The following is a 24,309-nucleotide window of genomic DNA, read 5'->3' as shown; positions in this document are numbered from 1 at the left end:
TACAGAACTGATAGAAGCATGCAACCAAAGAGGCTGGCGTAATTGGTTGTTCCCCATAGAAGAAGGCGCAATAGGGTTCTGTGCAGAATCCGTATGCCGACTGATGTCAGCAGTTGGGTCTACTGGCAGGGATAAACGGCGGACTATCCAGAAACTAAGCCAATCTACAGAGCGGTCGTCCAACTGGTTGTGGCTGAGGCGAGATGATACAGCTTTGAAGAAGTTGATCTATCGACATTCACCTGAAGCTACGGTGGCCCCACCCTCCCGAGATGTTCAAGGTTCAGGTGCGAAACATTTACGTCGGAGGGACACCATGCTGATGATGATTGTCGATCTGCAATACACAACCACCAAAGAACCTATGTCTACAGGAGATTCATGGGTTGGTGGGATATTGTATTCAACTAAAAAAACATCGTCCCACACGAGAAATGTCTAATTAAACTTGTCAGTTATGTTATGGATAGACCACTAAATACTACTGAATGGCTGAGCGACATTTTTACCAAAGACCAGATGCAAGTTGTTCTAGACGGGGAGAACTCCACATCTGCCTATGCGTACTCGAGAGTCCCTCAAAGAAGCTTCCTCAGCCCACTCGTATCGTTGTTGTTGTTGCTTTTTTCCGACCTCCGCGAAACAGTCGATTCGCAAGTTTGAATATTCGATTGCTTCTTGTGTAGGCCAATAATATTATTACAAGATCACATTGTACTTCAAAAAGACCTGAAAGCGCTGGAAACATGGGCATCTTCATGGTGTATGCTACTTTACGCTAAGAAAAGTTCAATACTTAGTATCATCGACCGTCTAACAAACTTAAATGAATTTGAAAAAAAAAATCTTTCCCTAGATGTTACAATTCATTACATCCACATAGCCAAAATAATAAAGAAGGCTAAATGTACTATTTGATTTATTAGAAGAAACTTTAAACACTGCCCAATCGTCTGCAGGAAAACCGCGTATTAAGCTCTATTTAGATCCAACTTTGAGTACAGCTCTGCAGTTTGTGACCCACATCATGCTAAGCGTGTCGATACAATTTAGAGGATACAGAGAAACAAGCAACCAGATATATCACAGAATATATTACCGCTCACTGGATGAAGGCTGTGTCACGTCCATGATAAACAATCTGAAACTTCAAAGCCTGCAGAACAGACACACAACGAATCGACTCTCCTTTCTGCACAAAGATGCCAGTCGTACCTTGTTATGACATAATAACGCCAGCAAGAATTCAACGCACTGTTAAACCTAAAACTTTTAGTGTTTATCAAACGTCAAACACTCTAAACATTTGTTTAACAATTCTGAGTGTTTTAAAAATGTCACGTTAAGAACTGAGCGTGAAATCAGGACTGCGCTGAATAATTGACCGTTTAAATTATCTCCCCCGATGCGACAAATGTCCTGCAAGGCTCGACAATATACCCATTTTAATTCAGATTCAGATACGCACACATTCAGATTCAGATAGGCATACATTATACATGCAATCATTACCCAGCAAACAATCTATATGGGACCCATATGGGTCCCATGTGGGCACCTATATGGGCCCCATGTGGGCTGCCAACATGGGACCCAGATGGTGAGTGCAACCGGGCTCCACATTGGTCCCATCTGGGCTGCCCCATGAAAGTATATGGGGCATCCCAGATGGGACCCATATGGAGCCCGGTTGCACTACCCATCTGGGTCCCATGTTGGCAGCCCACATGGGGCCCATATAGGTGCCCACATGGGACCCATATAGTTCCAACATGGGCAGCCCTTTTACTCAATATGGGCTACATACAGGCAGCCATTTTACTCAATATGGGCTACATACGGGCAGCCCTTTTACTCAATATGGGCTACATACGTGAGGCATTGTACTTAATATGGGCTACAAACTGGTAGCATTGTATTCAATATGGGTACACAGAGCCTGTACAATTTTGGACAACGCATTAATGGAAATTCAGGTTATGTCAGAAATAATATGTAGGCTGCAAACATGAAATACTGTGTGTTCAAATTGAACATCAGACAAAAGATTCTTGTACATGTACTTCCATTTTCATTTTTGTAATTGTTTTATCTATTTCTTCTTGCTGGAACAGAGTGATATCAAAGGGTTTAAGAGCTAAATAGCATTATCCTGCAAGAAATACAAGGTTTTTGTTAAAAGTCTTTCCGTAAAGTTTTACGCCAAAAATATTTATTTAAGTACTCTCAACTTTTGTTCACATATAGTATTACACACATATACATGGATACATACATACATAGCAGGAGGATCCCACGTTAACTATTCTACCAGAAAAAATAATATGGTGATTCCTAACTTTTTAAATGTAACATCAGCAAAAATATTTTACATGAAGTTGCTAACGAAAACATGTTTCTATCTAATGTTCTATCTGCATGTAGTAATGTAACTCATAATCTATAAGCCCACACCAACAGTAAAACTATTTTATGGGACAATAAAGACATAACTTCAAACAGTAAGACGTTTTTCTATAACCTTATATATGTCGACCAGTTATACAACTATAGAATTAAGGACTTCAATTATTTTGATATTAAATAATTATATGTTACATATACAGAATACCTTCAAGTATTTTCTTGATGTACTACACATTACTCAAAAGCATACCCATGCATATTAAATCGTTAACCAATACAAATAACACACCATGTACTCAAAGAACATTCATAGAAAACATACTTGCAAGACTAAACAAAACGAACAAAATATTTTATAAACTACAAATTAAAAACCCTGCAGAAAAATCCAAAACTCAAATAAATGGCAAATCATTTTTCGAGAACAAGTCAATATTATTATCTTTGATATCTTCATATATTCTTGTTTTTTTCGTAATTGCACATGATATATGTATATATGTCTTTTAAAACCTTCGAAAACTGGAATGCTGTTTCTTCTTTTGCAAATGAATATATACCATTTAATTTCCAGATAAAAAAGATTGTATGCTTTCTTAGAAGATGAGCCTTAAAGGAATGGCTTAGGATCAAGGGAGAAAGAACTGTCAATTACATTTACAACATTGCTTAATATATTTGATAAAAAAAGCTTGAACTATGCAGCAGTCCTAGAAAAGATGGATTGCGCAATCGTAGCTTCATCACCAAGATGCTCTTCAAACTCATCTATTTGCTCAAATGTTCCAATTGGAAGACTGGTGTTCTCTGGCAGTTGCATTGACTCGTCATCAGTAGCTGACCTAGTCAAGAGCCGCTCCAGCATCCGCTTCATTTCCCTGTTTTCCTCTCTCATTGTTTCCAACACAGTTAAAATCTGTGTAACTGCATCTGAAGACAGAGTAAAAAAAATGTACCTAAAATTATGTTGACAATAATATATATCACAGCTGGGTCGGATATAATTATGTCGGATGTGTGCCGATATAACGGCGGCGGGCCCGATTTGTCCCAACAGCTGTTGTACGGCTAGGGCTGATTATAGACGTCTTGCACCGCTATGCCCATCAACGTCAATTTGTTTCTTTTATTAGTAGAAGTATGTATTATTAAAGATTACTAAATGACTGTGTATTTTATATTTTTAAAGTTGGATTATCTGTTGACATCAATTATTTATGTAATATATATATCTGATTTCAAAAGAAATAATATCACAATTTGACAAATTACCGTTTCGAGTGTTTTTGTTTTGAATGTTTTCGCGTTAACAGTTTAATGAGATTTTTTAGCGGGTGCATTTTGGTTTTTATATAAAGGAGACGATGCTGTACTGCTGTAACGGCTTATTTATAAAAGTTTGTTTTTCTGCTCTAAAATAATAAATTAACCTGAATCATGATAGAATAATACAGTACCAGACAAAAACTAAACGGTGGAACCAATATAACGCTGAATTTAATCAAACTTAATTGCGACCGTTATGTTGACAATAATATATATCACAGCTGGGTCGGATATAATTATATCGGATGTGTGCCGATATAACGGCGGCGGGCCCGATTTGTCCCAACAGCTGTTGTACGGCTAGGGCTGATTATAGACGTCTTGCACCGCTATGCCCATCAACGTCAATTTGATTCTTTTATTAGTAGAAGTATGTATTATTATAGATTACTAAATGACTGTGTATTTTATATTTTTAAAATTAGATTATCTGTTTACATCAATTATTTATGTAATTAACTATCAGGCATTTTATAAGCAGTAATTCCAAAACTGAAATTATTTTAAGTTTAAAGTTTCAAGCACAAAAATTAGTTACTTTGTCCTATGAACCGTCTTTGGGAAGGCTCTTCAGCTAGACTTAATGGTAGTGACCGGCCTCTGTCATGCACTGCTGGACATTCCTTGTAAAGACGATGTTTGCAAACGAGGCGGTGGTGAATATTTTATTTTCTGAAATAAATTTGTACAATAAACATTACGAATTTAATTATTTCTTAATACACAGACTTTTTAATGTTCTGCAAATATGTGTTTAAATAATCATTAAAATTTGTCCACAGGCAAACAACCTTGGCTTGAGTGCATGTAATCAAAGACCTATAAAAAAAAAACATTATATTATACGTCTTTGATGTAATACGTTTTAATTAATATTATCAATGTATGATATATAAAAGTAAGATTATCATGCATTAGCATGATTACTAATTTAGTGTTCCATTTTTTCAGACATGCGCCTGTCTGCTATAGTTTGTATTGAATTTTAGGCAGAATCAAGTTGAATTAAGCAGTTTAACTAAGAGATTGATCTATGGTGACAAACGAACGTAACGACTTACGTCGCGAAAATACATGACAAATGCAAAGCGAATAAAGAAATCTAATAATTTGCAATTCAAATTATTAAACACACAAACATTCATTGAAGTAACAGATAAATAAATAATGCGTGATCAGAAATATATATCTGATTTCAAAAGAAATTATATCACAATTTAACAAATTACCGTTTCGAGTGTTTTTGTTTTGAATGTTTTCGCGTTAACAGTTTAATGAGATTTTTTAGCGTGTGTGTGTATTTCGATATTATAAGGTCCATCCGCGCCTGAGGCTGCATTATGTGAGGACCCGGAGTGTGTCCCAGCACTCCTTCCTAATCAGATTTTAGACTCACGAAAGTTGGGACGAATTTTGAATCATAGCTGCAATTTCCAGCTATTTATTGTTTTACGGAAAGTTTTTTGTTAATTTTGAGGTGGTCTTGTGCTGTGGGGGGAAGCCGGAGTACCCGGAGGAAACCCCACCTGTCCGGTATGGTGACCCCCACCAACCAAACTCACATGCGCCGGGAACGGGTATCGAACCCGGATCGCCAAGGTGAGAAGCGAGCGTGCTAACCACTGCGCTAGCCGGACAGCCGAGATTTTTTAGCGGGTGCATTTTGGTTTTTATATAGACCAGTTGACGAGTGACGTCACGCGCACCTGCAAAGTTTAGACTCCGCCCACTGGTTGGCAAAAAGAGGTGGATTTCATATAAGCGCATATAGAGAAGGTTGACAAAATCATCGTTTTTATTGATAAACACGCACAATATCAGATATAATTTTGCTTATTATGTCTGAGTAAACCTTAGCAAGGAAATTCATTTTTGGAACGATTATATTGTTGTTATTATTTGTTTTTACTTACAACAAATTCGGAGTAGAACAAAATCTAAGAGCTCGGTATGTGGTTACCACGAAAATCTCGCTACTTGGCACTTCTTTGCGACCATTTTTAGTTCAAAAATTCTCAGACATTGAAATTATTTCAAAATATAATAAATTTAATGAACAAAAAGCAATTAAGGATGAAAACAAACAACAAATGGATCGATTTTATGTGCGCAACATAAATACTGATTTGAACAATTATATGTCTTAAAAAACATACCGTGTTACACATTAAATAAATAATTTAAATAAATAAATTAATTAAATAAGTTCTATTGATTAATGTAATTCTTTTATTTAATTGTTCACAACAATTTTGACACTCTGTGTTGCAGCATTTTAACCCGGTGTTTAATTGCACCTTTGTTCATCACAAACCAATTATCTCGTTATGATCGGATACTGTCAACACAAAGAAAACATGGTGTCATAAACACAGGCACCTATACTTGGGTCCCTGCATAAACCACATGTTGCAGACGAGTGTCTGGTCATTAAACACAATTTATGTTACCTGCATGTCATCTCTTGGCATATTGAGCAGTCATTTAAGCCAAATGTTAAAGCCAAAATACTTCACAGTGGCTCCAATACACTATTTAAACATTCAAACAAAAAACACATTTGTCGGAAATGGATAAACAGGAACACGTGCATATATATTAGCCAGTTCAATCATAATGATACAGTGTTTAATAACTATAAATTTAAAATATTGTGCAATTTTACTGCAACACAACTAAGGTATTTAACGGATACGGGCAAATGTAAACTACGCTATTACGTGTAAAGATCGTACGTTACTTCAGTGTATGAAACACCATCGTGAAAACAAGCAATCACAACATGGTTAAAAATACTTGCGTTAAATAAATAACATATATAGATCTATTTAGCATAAAAGGCTAGATTTTAACACTCCTTATCACTGGTAAAGAGATTTCAATATACATGCAAACACAGTTCAATTTGCATAATATGCAGGGGGGTTTCCCGTTTGTATGCTAAAATCTATTTATATTGTCATTAATATAAACGGAAGGAAAATGTATTCAACGGAAAAGAAAATTACCACAACATTTAAAATTGTAATGTATTCCGCATTTTAGGGCGTTGTTTTATAATTGATTAAATGCACCTCTAACACTTTCGGTCGGTGATGATACATCACTTATAAGTATAATCAAATTAATATATGTTTTATTATTTTTGAAATATTATTTATTTAAGTCTTACTATCAGAGAGAATAGGGCAAATATATTGTTTTGTTTTGTGGAATTGTCAGTATTGAGTCTTTCCACCACGTTAAGTCTGATATATCTACTTCGTAATTTTATAAAGAGGAAATTAAATTTATGAATATACATTTATTGGTACTAAATATGATATATTTGCACTATTTTTAAGAGTTGTAATGTTTATTTCGGATTTTTGTATCGATTTATTGACTTAACAAAAGGTCTTTATACATGTTTTACGTTTCTGTTACCAGTGTTTTTGCCAACCAGTCAGTGCGCATGCGCGGAAAATCCTGAATGTAAACAATAACATTCAATAAAGTCTATAAAGGAGACGATGCTGAACCGCTGTAACGGCTAATTTATGAAAGTTTTTTTTTTGCTCTAAAATAATAAATTAACCTGAAACATGATAGAATAATACAGTACCAGACAAAGCGAAAAAAAAAAACGGCGGAACCAATATAACGCTGAATTTAATCAAACTTAATTGCGACCGTTATGTCTCGTCAAACCGGAAGTTACAAAAATATATGGCGGATTATACGAAGTAAGTTGTCAATCGAAACAAATATGTGTAATTTATTCAGTTTAACTTTAATGCAATATATTAAACAGGGATTGCTTTCCCATAAATACATCCAATTGAATCGATATGTATATTCTTTTACTGTGCAAAACGATAAGAAAACTCATTTGTTTGCTCCTTTACTCATCCGAATCATTGAATGACAAGTTTCAACACGCTTGTGTACACACACATTTCGGATTATTTTGGAACTATCGTTAACGATTTCGTTTGTATTCTAACGCGAGTATGTACAATGCTTTTTATTTTAATGCTTGCTGTTGTTTTGTTTTTTCATGTTATGGAAACCAACACAATTTTGGAAATTGAACTGACCTGTTTTTCCTTGCCCTATTTTTAGAGTGTGGTCTTATAGACAAGTTGAATGTTATTGTTTACATTCGGGATGTTCCTCGCATGCGCACTGACTGGTTGGCAAAAACACTGGTTACAGTAACGTAAAACGTGTATAAAGGGCATTTATTTAGTCAATAAATCGACAATAAATCCGAAATAAACATTACAAGTCTTAAATAATTGTTTAAAAATATCATATTTAGTACCAATAAATGTATATTCAAAAAAATAATTTCCTCTTCATAAAAATACTAAGTACTTATAAGCAGCAGAGTAAACGTGGTTGGAAGACTAAATACTGACAATTCCACAAAACAAAACAATAAATTAGCCGTATATTCTGTCTGATAGTAAGACTAATAATTTGAATGTTTGTTTCGTTTACATTGAAAAACAATATTAACAAATTTTAGCACACCAACAAGAAAAAACCCTGCATATTATGCATATTGAACTGTCTTCTTTTCGTATGTATATTTAAATCTCTTTACTTGTGATATGGAGTGATACAAATCTAGCATTTTATGATAAATAAATCTACATATTTAATTTATTTAATGCAAGTATGTTTTACCCGATTGCTTGTTTTCATGATGGTGTTTCGTACGATGCAGTAACGTACAATATTTACACATTATTGCGGAGTTTACATTTGCCGGTACTCGTAAACTACGTTATTTGTGTAGCAGTAAAATTGCACAGTATTTTTAATTTATAGTTATTAAACACTGTATTGTTATGATTAAACTGGCTTATATATATACACTAGTTCCTGTTAATCCATTTTCGACAAATGTCTTCATTTTTTTAATGTCAAAATATTTTATTGAAGCAACTGTTCAGTGTTTTGACTTTTTTTTGTTGCTTAAATGACTGCTCAATATGCTAAGAGATGACATGGAGGTATAAAAAATGTGTTTAATGACCAGACACTCGTCTGCAACATGTGGTTTATGACACCATGTTTTCTTTGTAATTGTCTAGACAGTATCCGATCATAACGTGATAATCGGTTTGTGATGAACAAAGGTGCAATCAAAGACCTGGATAAAAATGCTGAAACAAAGAGTGTCAAAGTTGGTGTGAACAATTAAATAAAACAATTACATTAATCAAGAGAATTTATTTAATTTGTAACAAGGTAAGTTTTTTCGGACATATACAGGGCTCGAAATTAACTTTTTTTTCTACTTGCAAAACATTGCGAGCAGCTTTAATACCAACTCGCAAAATCAAATACAGTCTCGCAAATTTTGCAAGAAACATAAAAAAAGTTTGGACATTAATTTAGTACTATTAAACAAAATAAAAAGTACTTAACATACAAATTTTATTTCTGCAATCATACAAAGATATCAGTTCCTTCAGGGTTTTTTTTCCACTTTTTGGGAAGACAGCCCATGGCTTTGGAATTGGGAATTTTATCGGCATTTTCATGAAATTGGGAAAATAAATTCATATAATACTTTGTTAGATGTAATTGAATTAAAATTGAGATAAAATACGCATTAGACACTTCTTAAAAAAAAAAAAAAATAATAATAATTTTTTTTAATGGGAATTTTTTGCCACATTTTGGGAAAAAAGTATACTTTTTGGGATTGGGAACATAGCCGAATTTCGGCTATAAAATCGGGCCAAAAAAAACCTTGTCCTTTGACCATAAGGGTATTGTTTTCAAATATAAGTGTGTCGTGTTCACTCAGAAAACAAAGTTTAAGTGTCAGTTTGGGATATTTTTAATGGGTTTTCAAATATTGAAAAAAATCAGCTATGATATCGTGTTGAGTGTGATGTCACCAAAATACAAATCAACGGTTAACTTTGCTTTATCTTTCGTATTTTTATTTCCGCCTGTAGGCAAAAAGAAACTAATTATGTTTGGTTTCGACGCCATGTCTGTTCAAGTTCAATGAACAAATGTGAATAGTCGACTGTTTCACGTTTTTTGTACCAATACTATCCGCGTATCTGAACTATAAGTATACCAATCTACATACAAGGTGCGCGCTTCCGCATACAGGTATTCAGACGTTCTATAAATTGACCTTCGGTTTAGCGTTCATGACGTCGAGTGCATTTATATTACTAGTTTTTTTCCACTATTTCTTTACTCGCAAAAAAATACTAGTGGCTTAAAACTTAACTCGCAATCAGTATTTTACACTCGCATTTTGCGAGCGTGCGAGTGTTAATTTCGAGCCCTGATATAAAGGTTCAAATCAGTTACTATATGTTGCGTACATAAAATCGATCTATTTGTTGTTTGATTTCATCCTTGATTGTTTTCGTCCATTAAATTTAAATTATTCTGACAGAATTTCAATTTCTGAGATTTGTTTAACTAAAAATGGTCGCGAAGAAGTGACAAGTAGAGAGATTTTTGTGGTCACCACACACCGAGCTTTTAGATTGGGTTCCAATTCCGAGTTCGTTTTTAGTAAAAACAAATAATAAATTAACAATATAATCGTTCCAAATTGCATTTGCATGCATGCTTATGTTTTATTCAGACATAATTAGTGAAATTATGTTTGATATTGTGCATGAATATCAATAAAAACGATGATTTTGTCGACCTTCTCTATATGTGCTTATATGAATTCCACCTCTTTTTGCCAACCAGTGGGCGGAGTCTAAACTTTGCAGGTGCGCGTGACATCACTCGTCAACTGGTCTATTGACATTGATGTATGGGACCAAAAGTGGACTTAAAGCTTCAGGTCAGCTGTCCTTCAGTGGACCTAACCACCCTCTCTCCCTTTACATTAGGTGCCGTTTTCCCTAAACGGGGATCATGAGAACAACCATAGTTAATGAGTGTTAAAGCAAACACATGTAAATATCATGAGAACAACCATAGTTAATGAGTGTTAAAGCAAACACATGTAAATATCGCTTGGTACCAATCAATAAAATCAATCAGTTATGCATTACGCACAGCGTAATATTAACACAAGTAGTACATATGCATGTGAGTGACAGTGAATAGCATTTCGTATACATCGCAAAATTCTCTGCAAAGTATCTACATGTATCAAGATCCAGACATAAGTTCAAATTAGTTCAAAAACTTTTTTTAAAGTATGAAGTGACGTTATAGAACTAGACCGGTTACTGTATATATCCATTCTTAAAGCCATGTACAGGGGTCAGCCCAAAGAATGACTTGAGCTATGACTTTCTCCGAGACATATTATTTTGCCCTTGAAATGCATGAAGCAGAAGTTAACTTCTATTCCTTTTTATGATTTACTTTGTGCCAGAAATTTACCATTTATACATGTAATTAATCAAATTGACAAAGGCCAGACAAAGTCTTTGAGGACTACAGTACACTCCACGCGTTTTCCCCAATTTCCCTCCATACGCCGCGTGCAGTAACGCCGAGGGAGATTAAGAAATATTCGCGATACGCGGCGTTTGCATGATTTTGGACGCCGTGTTGAACGATCGGCAAAATTGATAATAATTTATATATATATATATGTATATATATATATAAATAATATACCATTAAAAAAAACAACAAACAAGATAGATCGATCCCCACGTGGTTGTAGAAGTAGTTGTATAGAAAACTCGTTGATTTACGACAAACAAAACATCGACTTTAAACTGATACTTACCAATTAATATAATCACAGTTTGCAACATTGTTTTTATTTTGATAATTTAATCCAAAGTTTTCATGTAAGCAGGTGTTTTTTCTATAATAAACATGTAAACAAATGACCAAGGACCCTAAAAGTCTCGCAAATCTGTGTGAATTGACAGTTTGTTGTTATCAACGGAAAGCCGCTTCCTGTCTGAAGGCATAACTTACTCAAGTAAACACGTTCAACGAATGCATAAGGAATGGTTTTAATTGTCGGAACAAAGTCGATTCTCTGCTCACTAATGCATTTGTTTTTTCTTTGTAGGTAGGTTATTCCATTGATTGCTAAAAGAAGGTGGTAACTATTGAGTTGATAGTTGCATTAAATATTCACAGTTGTATTCTAATTGCGTCGACATTCAAAACAATGTTTACCAGTAATTATGGACCAAATCGGCAGAGTGACATTCACACATGTTAATCCCTTTTGTCAAAACACCGCAGACAGCAGTCTACACAATAGGTCAGTAGCCAAGCTATGCGTGTTTTCATAACGTCAAACACTTAATCCAGTTCCGCCCAGATGTCTTCTTTAATCAGTTTACAGTACAATTACTGTTAAAATACTTATTCTACTAAAATACCGTAACGATAAAGATTTGGCGTGTTCGATTTAAAATTATTATGGAGGAAATGTCAATTTATTCACAATATAATTTTGTTAAAAAATACCAAAAAAACTTTAAACCGAAATCGACAGAATTAAGTGTTCTCTGCGCTACAAAATTTGTATCAAAAAATCAATACACGCACGCTTTGCAGGAGTATACCTTGACCTTGTACATTGCAGCATAATTTTGGCGCGCTTTTGTCGGGAAATATACATGATGACTGTATATTGAAAGCATTTGTAAGCGTCATTTTAACATTAAAAAAACGTGTGTTTCGGATTACTTATTATTATTCTCATTTGGAAATTTTACGGAACATTTATCCTTGTGTTAAAATTATTTTTATTATGTGTTATGATTTAAATATTAATTTGTCAAAACGCTTGACATGTCGTATATTCATTCATATTGTAGACGTACCTGTGAATTAAAAAATCATAATTTTTATATGTATTAATTTTCTATACAATTATCTTTATTTTTTTACAGTATTTAAACAATTTTTAATAACAATGTTTTTATTTTTTGACATGCCCAGTAGCACACTGCTAACGCGGTGTTGCGCGGCGGTCGCTGATAAGAACGGAAATTGTCTGCATTTACCGACTAGACTAAAGTAATACACGCTGCGGGTATAAGCGAACTCGGCGGAACGCCGCGTTTTACCTCACTTTCAAACTCCGCGTTAACACTCGCTAGCAGGTAAAAAACGCGGAGTGAGCGCGTTTTTTTGGGGAAAAACGTGGAGTGTACGGTATCTTCCGTAAGTTTCCCCATTTACAGATTTTGCAAAGTTAAACATTGAAATAGACAGTCATGAGCCATTAGACTTCTTGAAATTGAAATTGATGATGCCTTGATTAACTGCCTTGTTCTATTTGACTATGCTTCTGCAAATTAAAATAAAATCAATACTTAAAAAAGAGAACATGTGAAGAGCTAACTCTGCATAAATAATGATTTTTCCTGGCACTGGCAATACACATGGGGCTTTGTTTACAGGTCAGATATGAAATCTGCTGTTAAGTGATCTTTTAAATTACAATGGTTTATTATTTTAAACAAATATTTGTAACAAAATATAAATTGCCTCAGTGTTAAATTGCTCAGGGCTTTCCTTAGACCTCAAAAATCAAGAGTCAATGACTCTTGGGACCATATTTTCAAGAGTCAAAATCAAATGTGTATGAGTCATAATAATAACGCAAGAGAGTCAATGATCTTTTGTACTTTAAGCAAATTACTAAGATATAATATATGAAAAGCAACAAATTAACAAATATCTAAACATTAATTTCTTATATTCTGGTCAATAAAAGACACAATGAATGTAAACATCAATTGTGACCAACATTGTGAGGCTGAGCATAGTGAAATCAATACGAAAAAAACACTCGCACTGGTACTGACATACATGTAATATATATATCAGGGGTGTCAATAATTTTTGTCCCAAATTCGAAATCTGGAAAATTAAGCAAAGAGTCTGAGACCGTAAGATAAAGGAAATAGAGGGCATAGCCCATCAAGCCCTAGCTAGTTATTGTTATTTTGTATTGTCTTTATATGTGCAATTTCTTGTGAGAACAATGCGAAATTGTATTAATCAGACCATCTGTAACACCGCATGTGTATTCGTCATTCTATAAAAATGGTATAAAGAACATTAAAAATAAATTAAAATCGACGAATCACACCGTATCTGCAAAATTACAAACGCTGTGATAAATAATGGAACGTTGATATATGCGTCATCGAACCAGCAGTGTTTTAATTGGTCATAACTAGATTTCTCAATTGGCCAAACTCCACCTACTGGGCGGACTTGTGCTTCATTGATTGGAAACGGGCGATAACGGTTAGCCTCTACCAAAAGAGATACTCCGACCCAAGCCAATTATCGCTTAGTCTTAACAACTTTTGATCTCGTTGATGCAAGTAGGTATATTCCCCCGGGTCAAATGTGACGCATGACGTAATTTTCTCAAGAGTCAAAAAGGGGTCTTCTGTAATTTTCAAGCGTCAAAACCCGGGAGCTCGGGTCAAAGGAAAGCCCTGTTGCTTAAGTTAAAATTAACAATAAAGTAAATTGATACTCGTTTTGCTACAATTTTTATCTATATATAAAAGATTTCATGTCAATAAATTCACTACACGCTTTTTGTAACAATGATTTTTTTCTCTCAAAACTATTTGTCAATTAGTTATTGACAATTTGATTAAAACTTACGTATAATTCTGGGTAAGATGATCTCTTTATTTTGGGCTTTGAAAATTGTCTGCAATTCTTAATCTAATTAATAAAGTCATTTTAAAGTCACATTGTAAATGGTTGTTTGTAAATAATAATTGTCTATTGATAATCTTGTAACATTATCTTTCATACAAATGCTGCAATTCGGGTGCATTTCCAAACCCTCTCAATCAACAAAAAGCCAGTGAAAATACAGTAATTTGTCAAAGATGTTTTATTTCAGACACTGAATTGCCACTGTGTTTTGCAAAGAATATTTCAGAAGCTGTCATCACATGCCAGGGCCTGTCACATGCACTATTAAATCTGAAAATATACTCTTCCAACTTCTTTTTCTGACAGTTCTGGTGGGGAAACAAATTTTTAAAAATTTGCTGTTGGTTATTTGTCAGGTCCCAAAATGTGCTAAAAAAGAAGTCTGTTCCAAAAAGATGGGTTAAATTTTTTTTGGCAATAAATAAGTAATAAATAAATCAGATATGAAATGGCATTGGGAAAATGAAATAATCATGATTTTATATATATATTACTGAACACATGGGTCAATACTGTGTATTATAAGAGAAATGATATTTGTAGTTTTGTACGTCCAATTTCTTCAATGTCACATAAGAAGACAACAGATTTGTAGATGGCTTTCCTACAAAAACATTTTTATCCTTATGTCTACAAACTTGAAACAAAAAACTGAAGGAAGACTCAACATCATAGAGCCAAAAGGGCGTATTCATTTACACTGTAACAGGGTTGGCATATTGACCGGGCCGGCGGTCAATACCTGGTATAAACCGGTCAATACTGGTCATTATTGGTCAATACTGGTCGATTGAAAATTGTAGCATTTAAACATGACAAAGGAAGAATTTAAGCTATTCTATATTAAATCGATCATTATTCTGTATTTGATAAACTTTTTTTGAGTTATCTATTGTAAAAAAAATCTTTGAAGCTGTAAAAAATACTTCTTTATTATTTATGGAAACGTTCTCAAATACAAAAGAACTAAGGCAATATCTTTATCTCAGTGTATCACATCTGTTACTGAAGTATTATTGCTATTGTAGTTACCATAGTATTTCACTGATCTATTGATAGATCTATTTGATAAGCTGATGGACAAACAGAACTCTTGTGGTTTCTAGGGTCATAAATGATCTGGCTCCTAAGCCTTTATTGGTAATAAAATGCATGCACTGGTATGTCTCTGATAGTGACAATGAAGCAAATCTGCCCTTAGGCTATTTCACTCAAACAAAATGAGATAACTTGCTATTATTGTTATTAATTTAATAGTTACTTCTAACTTGTCTCCTTTCTATATTAAGAGGGTTTTCATATTTTAAAGTTCAATTGGTCTTCAAATGAATAAGCAATCAAAGTTCTTGATTTTGCCAACAAATAATGTTTACAATTGTGGGTCTACTCTAGATGCTTCTTTTCAATTATTTCTTTCTTTTAATAATTATTTCTTATGTTTTTTTTTATATCAATGGAAAATAAAATATTTTTTCACTATTTTGTTTAAGTAATCCAGGCAAGTATACATGACAAGTAAGGGTTGTGTCAAAGGTACCATGTAAGGCCCTATTATCAGTTTTGGGTGCCCTAACCTGTATAGGTGAGAAAACCTTGAAAGACTGTGGAGACAGTGGGGCATGAGGAACAACTAATACACAGTAATTGACAGGTTCTTGTTGAATCAAGCACAGAATTTTCTGAGCATTCATAATTCGTTAGAATTGAAAAAAAAATTCAATCAACTAGAAAAATCCAATTGACCAACTTTACTCATTTGAAAAATTTTGAGAGATTGGCCTACACATTGCATGAACAGGTATAAAATAGTGGGTATTAATAGCTTAAGACATTATTGGCAACATGTCTGTTTAATTTATATTATCAATATTGTTTAATTAAGCATGGAATATTAATCAAAATTGGGGGTAAAGTTCAATCGACCAGTATTGACCAGTAATGACCACTTTGGGAGTATTGACTGGGGCGGTTTTAACCGGTAAAAACCGCTGGTTAAAACCGGGGGCGGTCGTTTGGTGCCAACCCTGCACTGTAAAAGAAATATCAGTGATTCTCGTTTTTTCCGTGCCATTTGCATTTTGCATGTCACCGCTTTCATTCTCTGAATTACACATTGAAACAAAAGGTGTACGTATTTTTATGCATATGTCATATGGTAAACCTCATATGTAAGCCGTTTTAACGTTGCTAAAACACAAAATCATGTCACAGTATGCCTCAGAATATGCGAAAATTACCGAATTTTGAATGTCGCCGGCATGGTTCTTTACTTATAGAAGTTATTTATACTTAATTGTCTATACCCTATCTCACTTAGTTTGTGCAAAACATTCGTGACAATATCGAACCTAAGTTTTCAAAAGGTTTTCCTTGAATACAAGATGGTTTTTAAGTTTTTTCTACAACATTATTGCTTGTAGTCAAAAAGATGTTAACTTCCGTGATCGCTGTTATAGAATACTGTTCTACCTAGATGCACGTTATATAAAGCAGTGGTTGACTTTATTTGAAAGTTGTATACACAATGTAACTCGGCTTTTTCAAAGATCGATTCTTTTTATATATAATCATAAAGATATTTATGGTAACGATCACATACAGAATCATGGATAGAGAAGGATAAAAATGAAATTAACCTCCGTGATTGCCGTGTACAGAAATTCTTATAAGTTTTCATGTTACCGTTGGCATTTCAATTTAATATTATGCTTACATGTATATACAAAACCAGGACCACTTAATTTCTTTAATTGTATTGTTTTCTTATTTAAAGTGCCAAAAATATTTCCATATTTTAACTTCCGTGACCGTTAACATCCGTTACAAAATCGGTATAAATCGATTAACCTAAAGTGAGTCGCAGACACTGACAATAGTAACGCTTAGGAATGGAATAAAGTTAATATCAGTGATTATTGTGCAGCTTTGTACGATTCTGAGTGGTGCATAGGGTTTGTTACGGAAATTGATGACACAGAAAGCAAAAGAAATATCAACTTTATGGACGAAGTTGGGAAGAAAGAAATATCATTCCCCTGGCCATCAAAACGTGACGAAACTTAGATATCTTAATGAAGATACCAGAGCCGTACCTTTATGGGTCTAGAAAAAGATTCTTTACACCAGGGAGAGATCTACTTGATCTTATTGAGCGAATATATTAACAGAGTACAGAGGTAAAAAATTATTAACTTCCGTTACCAAACATACTGATATCTGAAAGACCATTAACGCATGTAAAGTTTGCAAATATGAACTATTTAGAAGTTTGTCGTCTTAAACATGTATGGAATGTTGCTTAGGCGATCGAATCTGTGTGTGAATTTATATATAATATGGTGAAGTTCTAGTAGATGATCCAATATTCATGAGTTAAAAATGTTACTAGTTTTTAGGGCTGTTACCACAGTAATTCAGTGACATGTATGTTTATTTAAATATTAACAGCCATTTCTGCAGTGTATGATGACAAATACTTACATTGTTGTTATAAAACTAGCATTAGCATATGGGTTTTTTTGTTTAAATTTACAACGAAGTTGACGGAAAATTAACTTCCGTTACATTTCACATTTCTTAAAAATATATATTTACTCACACGTGGCGGTGCATAGGTCGGTGTCAATATGTTTCTAACGCTACGCTACATATAATTTAATACTTGTATGGTATAATTTGCAATTTAGAAAGTCATTTGTGTGTTTGTATTAAAATGTTTCAGTTAAAACTACATTTCTCTTATTTGTGAGGTTGTCGTTAGGCTCCCAAAATGCCGCGTATGTGTGCGAATATGTTTCCAGTAACCTTACTAAAACTTTTATTTATATTTAGCTACTAAATATTGTATTATATTTTATTGTATTCTAAGAAAATAAGGACCGTGCTTGTCATTTAAAAAAATTTGATGTTACTGTTAACTTCCGTTACTTTTTCTTTTGTTTGTTTGTTTAAGTGTTACACAGCAAATACGTTGCTTTCTAGCGCTTGTCATGCTGTTATGTCAGATACATAATAAATGGCTGGTTAAAAAAATACAAAACATTATTCTGTTGATCTTTTCTTTTCTCGCAATGTCAATGTAACTAATGCAAAATGAAGGAATAACTGTAAACAAAAGCTATGCCATCTGAATAGTCAAATATCTCATCAGTGTTGGTGAGTCAAATATCTCATCAGTGTTGGTGATTTTTATCACGATTCTATCATACCATACGTTGGAATGTGTTCATGATATCGTCATTTGCCAGAAATTTCTGATTGATCTCTCCAGAACAGAGGGATTGACAATAAAATGATCCAAGTAGAAGTTTAACTTCTGTTACATGAAAAATACTCTAATTAATACGAATGTGAATATTTTGAAAACGGAAAATAATTTATTAGAACAAAAAAATGTTCATACTTCTGAATAATTGTTCTTTTGAAAACCGTTTCTAATTGTATGATCTAATGACATTGATTTTTTACTATTTTGCAAGGTCAATGGCACCAAAAAAACGAGAATGGCTGATATACATATAAAGTGGCTTACTGGGTGAAAATATAACGAAAAACACAAACATGATGCCATCTTGAAAATAAGTTCCAACTAAAAAAAACTCCCTTAAACTCAGAAAGCTCCAATTTATGCATGCCCCCTGTATAAAATACAGTTTGCAATTTTTGAAAAACGTTTTTAGCAAAACACTCAATAATTCCGTTTTTATATGAGACCCTAAGTTAATTGTCATCAGACTGTCATCTGTTATCAATATCTGCGATATTTGATCACCAGTGACTAGACAACTTTGACAATGGTCAAGAGCATGTGTAGCAGTGTTTAAATCACAGCTTGATTATAAGGATCATAATTGAAACCACCATATGTTGTGGTTCTTAATCACAAAACCATATTCAGGGCTTTCTCACCCATTTTTTAATTGTGAAGTAGTCGAGGTTTAGCCTTTGTAGGCTGATAACTCCTGGATATTAAGCGTGTGCCACTAACACAATTCTTTATTTAATAAGGCACCTTTGTCGTCCGATTTTATTTTTGAAGAACTAAAAGTACTAAATGTTTTGCTTTCAGGTTGAATTCTGCATCCAACTTACAGTTGTGAACATTAGAACTTAACAGAGCAATTATTTATTAAATAATAAACTTAACAAGTTGTACAGCATTTCGATAAAAACTTTCAGTTGTGTTATTTTGTCTGTAAATATTTGTACAGAATCTTCATAGAACACAATTATATACTTGTATATTTAATTATTTTGTGTATGGACAATTCCTTTGGAGTTTTGCACTGATTAAAGAATTAAAACAATTGTTGTAAAAGTGCTTATATATTAACTGAAATGAGAAGAGTCCATGTTGAATAATGAGTAACATTAGCCTGGGTGGAAACCACGGCCACAGTATCAACTTTGATGGAGCCAGCCTTCAGAATCAACAGGAGGATGAATATCGTAAAGAGGAGGAGCAGCAGCAGAATGAGGTGTGCACACTTGTTAAGTTTATATTTTTTACCAGATTTACACTTTCAAGTTACATAACTGTTGATATGCATCAAAGGGCTGTTACATGCATTTAGCACGAAAAATCATGCAAATCAACATTTAGATAGTATGCAGTTACTAGGTATAAGTGTTATTACAGCTTTCTAAATAATATCATTTCTTTATTGTACTTATTTGCAGGATTAGGCAAATAATTGTTGTACTCAGTTATTTTTAGCTTGACTATTATATATAAAATATATATAGTCAGGGCTTGAATTAAACTTTTCTTTCTACTAGCAAAACATTGCGAGCAGCTTAAATACCAGCTCGCAAAATCAAAAACATTCTCGCAAATTTTGCTGGAAACATAAATAAAAGCAAGTTTGGACATTAGTTTAGTACTATTAAAACTAAATAAAATATGACATCAACCACAAGTTTTGGTGTTATATATGAAGTTCTTTTTCCCACTTTTTCACTGTTTTTGTGGAAGAATTTAATTTCCGTTTTTTTTCTCTCAACTCAACGGTTAACTTTGCTTTATATTTCGTATTGTTATTTCAATCTGTGGGCAAAAAGAAACTAGTTATTTTTCACTTCGACGACATGACTGTTCATGTTTTTTGTCTTTTATAGTGAACATGTGTGGATAATCGACTGTTTCATGTTCTTTGTACCAATACCATCCTCATATATGTACTATAAGTATACCAGTCTACATACAAGGTGCGAGCTTCAGCATATGGGTATTCGGACGTTCTATTAATTGACCTGCGGTTTAGCGTTCACAACGTCGAGCGCATTTAGCAATATAACTCTTTTTTTTCACTATTTCTTCACTCGCAAAAAAATTCTAGTGGCTTAAAACTTAACTCGCAATCGGTATTTTTCACTTGCATTTTGCGAGTGTGCGAGTGTTAATTTCGATCCCTGATAGTGGAGCTATCCTACTCACCCCGGCGTTAGCGTCTGTGTCTGCGTTAGCGTTAGCTTGCAAATGTTAAACTTTTCGTACTACCCCAAATATTTTCATTGTGCCTTGACATATTGCTTTCATATTTTGCATACTTGTTTACCAACATGACCCCAACCTATAAACAAGAGCAGACAACTCTATCAAGCATTTTTTCATAATTATGGCCCCTTTTCCACTTAGAATATGCAGCAAATATTAAAGTTTGCGTACTACCCCAAATATTTTAAATGTCCCTTTACATATTGCTTTCATATTTTGCATACTTGTTAACCATCATGACCCCAACCTATAAACAAGAGCAGACAACTGTATCAAGTATTTTGACAGAATTATTGCCCCTTTTATACTTAGAATATGCATATTATTTATATATCTATGTTATAGTTTGCGTAGTACCCCAAATATTTCCTATATCCTTTGACATATTGCTTTTATATTTTGCATACTTGTTTACCAACATGACCCCAACCTATAAACAAGAGAAGACCACTGTATCAAGCATTTTGACATAATTATGGCCCCTTTTACACTTAGATAATTGAACATTTTGCTTAAACTGCCATAACTTCTTTATTTATGATCACATTTTATTATTACTTTGACAAAACAACACTTACCTGAATACCACAATAGAATCCACCCAAACAATACCCCACGCCCCTACCCAGAATCCCCCCCCACCACCCCCTCCCCCATTTTTTTTTTTTAAATATCATCTAATAAATTACCACACCCCACATTATACCTCCTTCTCACCCCCCCTACCCCCCCTACCCCCCCCCCCCCAATTTTTTTTTTCCTTTATTTATTTTTGAAAGATCGTCTAATAAATGACCACACCCCACATTATACCCCCTCTCAACCCCCCCCCCCCCCCCCCCCAAATTTTTTTTTCCGATTTTTGGCTGCTTCCCAATTGCAAAAATGAACGTTTTTTCCCAAAAAGCTGACCAAAATTTTCAAAAAAAAATCCCAAATTTTCCCCCCAAAAAAAGTCTCTTATGACTTATGTTTTCTTAACTCTAGATCTCAACTTTTTATTTAAACATCCTACAAAATATATAACTTTAATTTAGACTAAATTTTAGTCCGTTTTGTTGATAAATAATTCCCAAATTTGCCACTTTAATCAATTAAAACAATCCCAATTTGACCAGACTCGTTTCCCCAAAATGGTTAGAAAAACCCCTGAACATGCATTTAAAAACAATTTTAATTCTGTTACTTATAATCATATTTATAATGCTCAATTTTTTCCATTTTCATGGTTTTCACACTATTTTTCCCAATTTCATGATTTATCACGCTAATTTTCCAAATTCAAATGGCACAGGCTGTAACAAATAAAAGCAAAAAAAGTGACTGTATCTGTCTAATGTCAGAATCACAAGTTATTGCTTAACCCTTGGTTTGCTCAACTTTGTGCTTATGCGGTTACTTAAAACCTGTTTTCTTGCTTTGGCTTCATGCCCTGCAGTGAACACATTTGATGACATGATTTACAACAATAACATCCATTTATTTATATTTCAGCGTGCTTTCCATTTATTATCAAATCAATGATGTTTACATTTTCCAGCTTCGTGCTCTGCTCTCCAATGCCTTTGATGACCTCATAGATGATGATGATATCCTCTCCATCACCTCAGACGATGGCACAGACTCCAGGAATGTCAGCCTCGTGCGGCGCCATAGCAGCGACAGTCTGGGGCGGCCATCTAGTGTAAATAACAGGTACTCTTGTGAATTGTAACTTTTTCATATATAAGGTTAGTGTTTTTCCCAGGAGGGCAAAGGGGCATGGCGCATAACTTTCAAAAAGGGCATTTTAGCGTGCAGTTAAGGCAAAAAGTGGGCAAAAACGTTTCATTTATTCCTGAATTAGGGAAACATTTAATCCCATTTGAGGCAGTTGTTGGTTAAACATAAAAATATAAAGAAGCACACTTAAAGGTAATTGATATTTAACTTACTTTAATTAATATTAATATATTTACCTTGCAATGTCTGATATTTAAGTTCAAATCAGTTTAAATAAACTGCACAGCACGACGAACATAATAAAGCAATATATGCATACCATGTTTGTCTTATCACATTTTCTAACGATAATCTTGTCAGATGTTTAACATTGCAAGTAAACTGATCGCTAACCATATGCAAACACTCGTTTCCGTGACATACATCCACTGAGAAGATTACAAATATGTTGTTGCTATCTAAAACATTTTTATGCATCGTTGATTATCGCAGACATTTCATTAATTCCTTCTAAATGTATAATCTCCATCGTTAATTCGATAGTTTACGACGTTATTTGCCATTTTTGACGAGTCACAGTTTAATTCTGTATAGTCCGCCATGTTGTTAAAATGTCAAATGATGTAAGCGACAGGTGCGCATAGCAACGTAAAATCGTATAATAGGTCCGCCTAATACGCGATTCGCATTTTGTTTAATTAGTATACGTCTCAGTAATTATTTCAATAATTAATTATCTTAAAGACGATAGCGATAAAGAATTAATTTGTTTGTGTTTTTAAATGTAATTATGCGTAAAAATATATGTTTTGATATAACTGAATAATGCATGAAATGCACAATTGCCACATGGATAAAATCGAGTTTTTCATCAAAAGTCTCCGAAGTTACAGTCCACAATTTTATCGTGGAGGAGTACACATTACCGACCGATTAGTGCGCTTGGTATAACATAGCCTGTGGCATTATCATTGATACTGACACGGGTTTATTCACGCATGACTAATTCACAACCGTGCGAATCTTTGCTGCCTTGGGGCCATAATCTGATACTAGTCGGCTTAGAAGTTTGGTCAAGGGGCAATTAAGATTTTATCAATAAGGGCAGAAAACAGCGGGTGCTTATGAAAGGGCAGGGCGGCGGCTTTTGGAAAAGGCAGCGTGGCGCTAAATGGCTTTGAAAGGGGCAGCGTGGCGCTACAAAAAAAGGGCATGGCGCCGCGCCACGCTTAAACGGCCTGGAATAAACACTAAAGGTTTCATGAGATCAATCCTTTTTTTGACTCATAAAAATAGTGAGCATAAGGATTGTGCATGACATTCTACAGTGCATTAACAGATACTCAGATAATTTACACGTATACAAATTTTGGAATATAATTTCACACACAAAGGTGATTTATTAGTTTAATCTTTTGATAAAAAAAGGATGAAAAAGAAGTCTGAACTGTTCATAAAAATATAAAAGTAGCATCTCTAGCTTCTTATGACCCAGGTAGGGTGGCATATAGCAGTTGAACTGTCAGTCTGTCTGTCTGTCAGTCTGTGCGTTCGTCCAAAAACTTTTACATTGGCCATAACTTTTGCAATATTGAAAATAGCAACTTGATATTTGGCATGCATGTGTATCTCATGGAGCTGCACATTTTGAATGGTGAAGGTCATCCTTCAAGGTCAAAGTTAAAAAAAAAATGCAAGGG

This window comes from Dreissena polymorpha, chromosome 2 (genome assembly GCF_020536995.1).
Source record: "Dreissena polymorpha isolate Duluth1 chromosome 2, UMN_Dpol_1.0, whole genome shotgun sequence".
Classification (NCBI taxonomy): Eukaryota; Metazoa; Mollusca; class Bivalvia; order Myida; family Dreissenidae; genus Dreissena; species Dreissena polymorpha.
Note: the sequence above shows the minus strand (reverse complement) of the source record.